An 8,305-nucleotide genomic window follows, 5' to 3' on the forward strand; every position below is an offset into this window, starting at 1 on the left:
TTCTTTTTATATTAATGACTTTTTTATTTATATCAACACTTAGTGTTTTCTATCCCTCGTGAGATGCAGCTGAGCCTGTCTTGAGGAACTTGTCATTTCTCTCTGAGTTTCCTGACCTCAGAACTGCTGCTTTTGATCATTGGCTCTTCCCTTCATTCACTGAAGATGCTGCTTATCCCTAATCCCTTTCTTAGGTAGATTTGCATTTGTTACCTTGGGACCCAATTTCACATAATTTTGGCACTGTGGACTCAAACCTTTGTTTTTTATCCACATTCAGCTGAGTTCTTCAAGCCACCTAACTTTACTAGCAAACCCACTGAATTCTTCAGTTTGTCCCTTTGAAATTCAAAGCTCAGTCTCTCCATTGACAACATAGCTCCAGCCAACCTTTTAATTCTTTAAAATATGCTGTAATTTAAAGTGAAGTGACTTACAAGTGTTCCGTTCATGTTTTTTTTTCAAAGACACCAATTTTTATAATGCTCTTCTCCTTGCTTACCCAAACACTCAAAATATCATTATCTCCTATTGATCAGCTTACTGCAAGGTAAATAAATCATTTGACTACTATGCTCTGAAGTATTATTGACTTGCCATTATTGCTGCAACTTTTTTTGTCTTATTTATCTCTGGGAAGATAAAGTCTCTTCTACTGATTTGATTCTCCCTTAGCCATCGGAGGGTGATAAATGTGGATTCTTTCACCCACCTCCAAACCCACCCCTGAGGCACAGAGCAGGTTGCTGTGTTACTTCGCAGAATCACTTTATCCACTCTCATTTGAAACAATTCTTACCAATAAATGAGCTCTTGTCTTTTTTTCTCCTTTTCCTCTCTTCTTGTTTTCTTAAAATGTTTCCTTCATTATTGCATGCACCTTCCCTCCAACCCAAGCTTCATTTTAGCTTTTCTGAAAAGTCCCTACATCAGTAACTCTCTGCTGGTGAGGATTTCTATTCCCCTTGATTTATATTACTGCTGTAATATTTGGTGTCATATCTTTGGTTAGTTTGATTTTTTTTTGTGCATTTTAGATCATTTCTGTTGTGATTCCAGCTCATTAGGAAGGATCAGGATCCTTCCTTTCTATAACATCTGTTTTTTCAACACTTTTTTTTTTTTTTTTTTTTACCTTATCATCCAACCGTCAACCTCTTTTCTTTAGCCATTGCTGTTTGTTACTATTGCTTGATTTCCTATGTCTCAGGATCCTGGAATCAGAGTCATACAATACCAATAAATAATATCAGAAGAGGGAATGTGAAAAAATAAAATGCCCAATGCTCCTTAAATATTTTGAAAGGAATATTCTAAATGGACGGAGCAGAAGCTGTTACCAATGTTCCTTTGAATTAATGCTGCTTAAATATGCCAATTTTTTCTTTGATCTTACTAATTTCAATTGCAAATGAAGCAGAGCTTTCACTCATTTTCTTTTCTTGAAAGAGATCAAAATATATCCTGTGTCCAGCAATTAAACAGTTTGTTTCTGAACTCCATAAACTTTAATGTTCCACTTGAAATGCGAGGGTAGGAAACATTAATAAGAAGTGTGTTAACCACAATTTATGCTGGGCTTCAAAATTTTGCAGCAATTCATCAATGTGATTTTGACATATTTGAAGGCTTCTGAGAAGTGAAAAGACAGAACAACATTGGCTCTGGCACAGAGGGAAAGAGAGGTTCGGGGCTTCCATCAAAACAGTCTGTAGGGCATGTTTCTGAAATTTGGAAAAACAACAGCATAGCAAACCGCACATTGCAATGTTTCTCTCCTGCACGCTATTTATGTGTGCTTTAATTGTGTCCCAAATACTTTGTGCAGCTACAGACATCGTTAGGGAAATCCAGTCACTGCAATGCCACCTGGGGATGGTGCCTTGCCCCTGAGAGCTCCCAGGGGAGAGCTGAGCCCCTGCTCACACCCAGGCTCACACCTGTGGCCTTCGCGGGGCTCGCTCCTTAGAAGATGACACATTGAGCCCTTTGTAGGCACTTAAAACACGGAACTGAAGAATATTACTTTACCTTACAGATTCAAAGCCAGAAGGGAACGCTGGCTAATTTATCCCCGCTCCCCTGACAGCCTCATTCAGGGGCTGTAATTTTTCTTTCCTGCCAAGCCCTGCGAGAGGCCGAGCGAAAGCAGGCCTGCCAGCAGCGTGACCCCCGTGGTGCAAGCATCGTGCAGCTCCTGGCCGAGCCCCCGCGCGCACAGCGGCGATGCGCCACACCGGGCCCTGTGCCCCGCGTCCGACATGGCCGTGGTGAGCTTAGCAGCACGCAGCTGGTCTCCAGTAATGTTCAGCAAGGACCGGCATCCGCTTTCTGTTTTGGCGTTTCATCTCGCTGCTGACTTTTATGGCATTCTCATAAAAGCTTAAAAGCTCATCTTGTAGTGTAATCAAGCTAAAAAGTCACACTATCACAACAATGTGATTGCTTATGCAATATGTTAGAGGCGTTTAAAAAAAAGCATATGTTCAGTCTGCTATAGAAGAGCAACAGGATGCTGTAAAGTTGAAGCCTGTTGTTAAATCTGTCATAAACTATAATATTTTATTTAACTCCGGGTAAAACTCAGCTGACAAAAATACTTTATGGTTGCCTATTAATGTGAATAGGAGCCATGCGTCATCACTAATGCAGGAAACAAATCATGCGGGCCAAGTGTTTAATAAAAAATATCTTCTGCGCTGTACTTATCTTTGTCATCTATCGCTACAGCTTTATCTTGTGTAAAGCTGCTTCCCTTGTCTTGCTGTACTGAATATTCGATATCGCTGCTAAGCGTATTAATTTCTGCCAACGAGAAAAGAAATACCTCCCTTGGTTTCTCCTGGTGCCAGAGCGCAGACAGACGGCTGAAAGACGCGCATGGAGCACGGTGCAGCGTGGAGCACCAGCCTCCCATACTCTCCCCCCAAGCTACTGGGCGACTTGACCGCCCAGCCCGGCCCTTTGCCTCATTGTCACACAAGTTGTTTTGCAGAGGCAAAGACCTCGCAACCAAAATTCCCCTCTCCTCTTGCCCAGCTCCACATACCATGGGAGAGGACGCATGCACCCAGTGGGCGAGCAGTGCAGTGTTTTGCTTAGAAAACACGGTGTGAATTACAGGCACAGCAGACCCAGCAGGATAACTTGCAGGAGACACGTTTCAGGCCAAAGGTCCCACCAGCAGCTCCAAGCAGATGCTGCCCACCTCCCCAGCTGGCTATTTCACAGCTCATGATAAAAATCAGTTATTAGATGGAGATGTGAAACCCAGACCCAAATCCCAGTTCTCCCTCGTGCCCAGGAAGCGTGGGTTTGGTTCATTCTGTAAAGTTTTGGCAGCCCACAGTAAGTCCTTCATCTGGAGCTTGGGTTTCAGCTCACCTCCACGGGGTGTCGTTTCATTTGCCTTGAAGGATGATTGCTAATGATAAGAGAACTCCTTATCTGTATAGATTATCGCTACTGCTATAACAAATTACGCAAAAGATACACAACTGCTGAAGATACACACAGAAGGAATTATCAAGAGACAATCTCAACAAGTAGATGTTTGACAGCGCAATATTCAGAGCAGGAGAAGTGGTGGTTTGCGTAGCCGCTGCATCAGCCACGGTCAGCTCGATGTCCCAAGGGGATGTCCCCGGCGTCACCAAGGGGAGCAGTGAGGCCCCAGCTCTCCCCGAGCCCCTTCCAGGCCAGGAGGCGGCGGGCGGTAAAACCACGGCCTGCCCTCCTCGCCTCGGGTCATTTGTCTTGGCTGAGAGATTCTGCAAGTGAACAGAGATACACAACTTATGGTTTGCAAGGGAGAAAAAACGCTTTGTGTGAGAGATCATCAATTAAACCCAATGTATCAAATAATGGGCCCTGACAGCAAGCTGCAAGGAATTAGGAATGCTTACTTAGGGGCCATTAGATTCAGTACTTACATACAGGCACACTCACGTGCTGTATACAAACACAGAAATCCACCTCCAGCAAAGGAAGGGCTACATTTTCAAACTATCAAGTTTTACAAGAACATAGCTATAAATTCCTACACCAGCAAAAACAGGGAAGCACTTGCAGTGTGAAGAGGAAAGGGGTGTGCTCGCTGGTCTTGGGCTTGCATTAACACAGCCCTGCCACTACGGCCTGCTGGAAGCATTCGTGATACACTGCTCCAGGGGGGCAGAGAACAAACACCCCCAGAGCACTTCTGGTGAAAAAGTGTGGGATTCAGCAAGTTGTGGCATGATAAAACCCCCACCAGAAGGTGATGGTGACACCTGAGCCAGCCTAAACTGGCCCGCCTGACCTCAGCAGTGCTCCTGCAGGGCTGTTCCCAGGGGAGGAGAGGGAGAAGCTCTCTGTGCCACCTTTCCCCAGTGTTACACAACCAGGAAACAGGAACAGAAAAGCTCTTAGAAGCAGCTGATGTTGCCACAAAACTGACTCTGCAGGTGATGCAGTCGGTGACAAGGCACTGTGCTGGAGGAGCGCTTGCAGGCGGGAGGGTCCCGGAGCCCCAAGCTGTCCCTGCCCACCCCCTGACACTGCCGTGCAGCCCTAGCGCTGCTGAGGGGCTTGTGCTCACAGAGCCTGCCTCTGTATTGGATTTTTGACACCACCACCCCTTGCTAAGGTTCCCCAGAACTTTTTAGCAGAGGTTCCAGAAAAGCTGATGACTGCAGACAGACCCAGAGCAGCCGGGCGCCTCCGAGGGCTGCTGGTGCCCGAGGCACCGCGGGGAGAGCAGAGCTGGCAGGTGCCCGTGAGGTGGTGGTGGGGGGTCTCGGCTGTGCAGGGGGTGCCAGAAATGGACAGAAGGATGCTCTTGTTGCTCGTTCCTAAACCATGCTGCTGCAGAGGAAAACACCAGATTTCCGAATGTAAATACAACCCACAGATGTTGCTAGCAAACATTCAGAAATTGATGAGATTCATACACGTCTGAAGTCCAGACAAGCAGTGAGAGGACAATTGAGCATCTCTTGCATCGCTCCTCACAGTGCTTGGTTGGCTCAATACTCACAGCACACATAATTTCAGTATCAGAAACAATCACAGCTTTACTCTAACCCAGAAATAAGCCAGGAGCTAAAAGAATGAGCAGTCACCTCTCGACCTCACGGCCTGATCTTTCAGCTCAAGCTGTGTAATCTGAGCACAATGATGTTCATTTATTATTCCTCATGATATGATGCATCGTGTCATACCAAAGTGTCTTCAGCAGGCTGTAACAGAGAAAAGCAGATGGAAGCCAGAGATGTTCTAATTAAGCTCGATAATAGAAATGTTAATTAAAAAACCTTGAAGAGGAAAGGACATTCTGTAATCTCCTGGTGCTCTCAAGTGATGCAAAAATGTCCAGTTGGAAGAAGCAACGTCTCGCTGGAAGCGGTCGGGCAGGAGTGATGGGGGTGGGCTTTGCTCTGAGCCCCAGCCCCAAGGGAGGGCAGGACCCACGCGTCCCAGGGATGCTCTGGGGGAGGACAGCCACCGCCACGGCTCAGCCTGACCCCACATCTCCCTGCTGTCCCCGGGCCACCGCTGCTGCCCCACAGCCACCCTGCAGCCTGGGAGGACACTGAGCATCACCACGCTCAGTGACGCTCTTGACTCCATTGAATGATTCCTGCCATGAAGACAACCTAGGTTTTTACTCTCACTTCCAGGAAAAGAGTTTAAAAATAAAATTAAGCCTGAATAACAGTCCCAGCAGCCATCCCTGTCCCAGCCATGTGCCCACTCCCTGGGCAGCAGCTCCTGCAGCCACCCCTCGCCCCCGCAGCAGCCCCAGCACAGGGGCCACGGGCAAGCTGGTGGAAGGATTTCAGCCATGATGTTCCACCCGGTCTTCCAGCTCCCTTTTTAAACAACTGCAGAAATATTTTAGAGGGAAGAAAAAATACTTTTGAGCCGATGGTTTTGGAGTGGATGCTGCCCCGAGGCGCTGCAGCCCCAGCCCAGCAGAGCCTCGGCTGCGATCCCGTCCCTGCGCCCATCGGCTGTGCTGCTCTCGGCATCTGCTGGGCAGGTTACCTGCCGTCGTGCAAGGGAGCTTGGTTGTATCAGCTTATTAGCTAAACTCAAGCACAGAGCCATCCGAGGCATATCAATTAGCAGGGATGAGAGATATTTCAAAGGCCTCCTATAATTTATCTGTGCGCTGGATTAAAGCAGAGAGCAGAAATTAGCTGAGTCAGCAAGTCCCTTCACTATCTCGGTGCCTCTTCGGTATGAATATCAAAACCTTCCTGGGCTGCTTTAAAATGAGTTCATCTGAAACACAGCCTAATGACACCAAATCAACAGCAATGTACTTACCAGGAGAAGCCTTTGATTCTGTGAAAAGCTGCTGTGATAATTGCAGGTAATGAAGGCGCAGTGCCTGGCCCAGCGGTGACGTCTGGGTGCTGCTCAGATGCCAGCTCCGAGCCCTGCTCCTCTCCCACTGTGCCTGCAGTGGGCACAGGAGCGAGGTGTGCTCCTTCCGCCTGAACGTCCAGCCCTGCTTCATTTCATCATTTCGTGCTGCACTGATAATGAGAAAAAGCATACTTTTTCACTAGCAAAGTGATGAGGGAGATGCTGAGGAGGCCATGACCCCAGCTAGATGCCCAGACACCACGGGGTTTCACACCTCCTAGCCTGCCGTTTCCATCTGTTCTTTCCTTTCTGCTGCATCTTTCTTTGAGCCATATCAGTGCATAAGAAACTGCTCTGCTTGATCCAGGACACAGCAGAGCAGGTGGAGGTGATGCCTGCCCCTCCTTGCTGCCCATGCTCTGCCCACCTGCACCCCTCCTGGGGCTGCTCAGCACCGCCGCTGCCCCTCCGCCTGCTCACGTCGCTGCCCTGGCCGTCCCCTGTCCCCCACCACATCTTGCTCACGCAGGAGCACTGAGGCACCCAGACGACCGCGTCCAGCCCCCCAGTCCCTATCCCACTGTTTACACCTCCTCCCTCACCCCGACCCAGCACCAGCGGCACTCCATGAGTCTCTGAAGCACGTGCAGGCTATTTTGTAGTGGGGTAAAAATGCCTGACTTACAGTGCCCAGAGGAACACAAATAACTCAAACCATACAACTCCCTTCAATTAATTCTCACGTAGCTTTTGAGAAAGCATCCAATCTTGATTTTATTAATTTCCAGTGATGGACAAGCCATTTCAACTCTTTTTAAGATGCCCCAGTACTTCATGACCTGCAGTGATTTCTTGTTTCTGAGCTCAGTTTGTCTCATTTCAGCTTCAGGCACCAGATCTCATTAGACACTTATCTGCTAGGTGGAAACACTCTGTGCTGCTAGCACTCCCACACTCATGTAGGTACTTGGGACAAGGATGAGGTTTTTTCTTAACTCTGTTGAACTGGACATCCTCTCCAGGATGCAGCTTTCCTGCCTATTAGAACCGGGAATGCGTCAATAGAGACTCATAGGATGCTTCCCAGGTCAAAGCCAACACTTCTTGTTGGTTCTCAAAGTGAGAAGCTTAGCTCAACTTCTGTACCTAGAAAAATTTCTATTTTGTTACGCTGGATGAAAACTTCTCCTGTGACCTTGCAGACGTTTCAGCTTGATGAAGATAGCTTGTTACTGAATCCCTGACAGACCAACACCAGCGGCACCTCCTGCAGACCGCAGCCTCCCTCACATACAAAATAAAGCCATCTCCTTTCTGTGAGCTCTCAGAGAAGCTTTTGGAGTGCATCCCTGGGTGAGATAAGCCCTCAAGCTCTGCCAGGGCTCAGCCAGCCTGCCCTCCACGCTGCAAATTTACTGTTTGCTGTGCTGTCTCTTCCTCACCTTTTTTCCATTTCTTTGCCTGTTACAAACAATATTCTAGATATTTCCGCCAGCAGAGCATGCTCTGCTGCTCAGAGGCTCTTCTTCATCCAGAAGGGATTGTTTCTGTGGTTTGTACTTTCATTAAGACAACAGATGCACTTACCTGTGGCTCCACGGGTGGAAATCGTGAGCTTTAGAAGAGACCATTGGGATGAGATTCACTAAGTGGAGAAAATCCGGACTTATTGGGAGCGAGCCCCCAGGCTCCGGGCGTTTACTCAAGGAGCAATTAAAAGACGTGCAGCTGTAGGCTATCGGATTTCTGCCACGGCGCACGAGGCCTCCGCCGAGGATGCTCTGCCTCCATGCCTGCAGCCCCAGCCGGCCCAGGGGCAGGGCACACCTGCAGCAGGAGGCACCCACCCTCGATTAGAGGGGCACGTGCCCAGCCACCGTGTGCGTGTGGCCGCGGGCTGGCAGCGGGCAGAAAAGCCCCGTGCCCCTGTGCTCTGTCCTCTCCCCATCCG

The 8,305-nt window shown here is 48.4% G+C and overlaps 1 long non-coding RNA gene across 1 annotated transcript; it reads right to left on the bottom strand.

Moving 5' to 3' along the window:
* Positions 1 to 3,692: 3,692 nt before the first annotated feature.
* LOC121071117 lies at positions 3,693 to 8,305 on the bottom strand. Its single transcript, XR_005820392.1, has 3 exons — positions 7,942 to 8,305; positions 5,103 to 5,219; positions 3,693 to 3,770 (listed from the first exon to the last, which is right to left on the bottom strand). It is a non-coding gene; the product is annotated as an uncharacterized LOC121071117 (long non-coding RNA).

Source organism: Cygnus olor, chromosome 5 (genome assembly GCF_009769625.2).
Source record: "Cygnus olor isolate bCygOlo1 chromosome 5, bCygOlo1.pri.v2, whole genome shotgun sequence".
In the NCBI taxonomy this organism is placed as follows: domain Eukaryota; kingdom Metazoa; phylum Chordata; class Aves; order Anseriformes; family Anatidae; genus Cygnus; species Cygnus olor.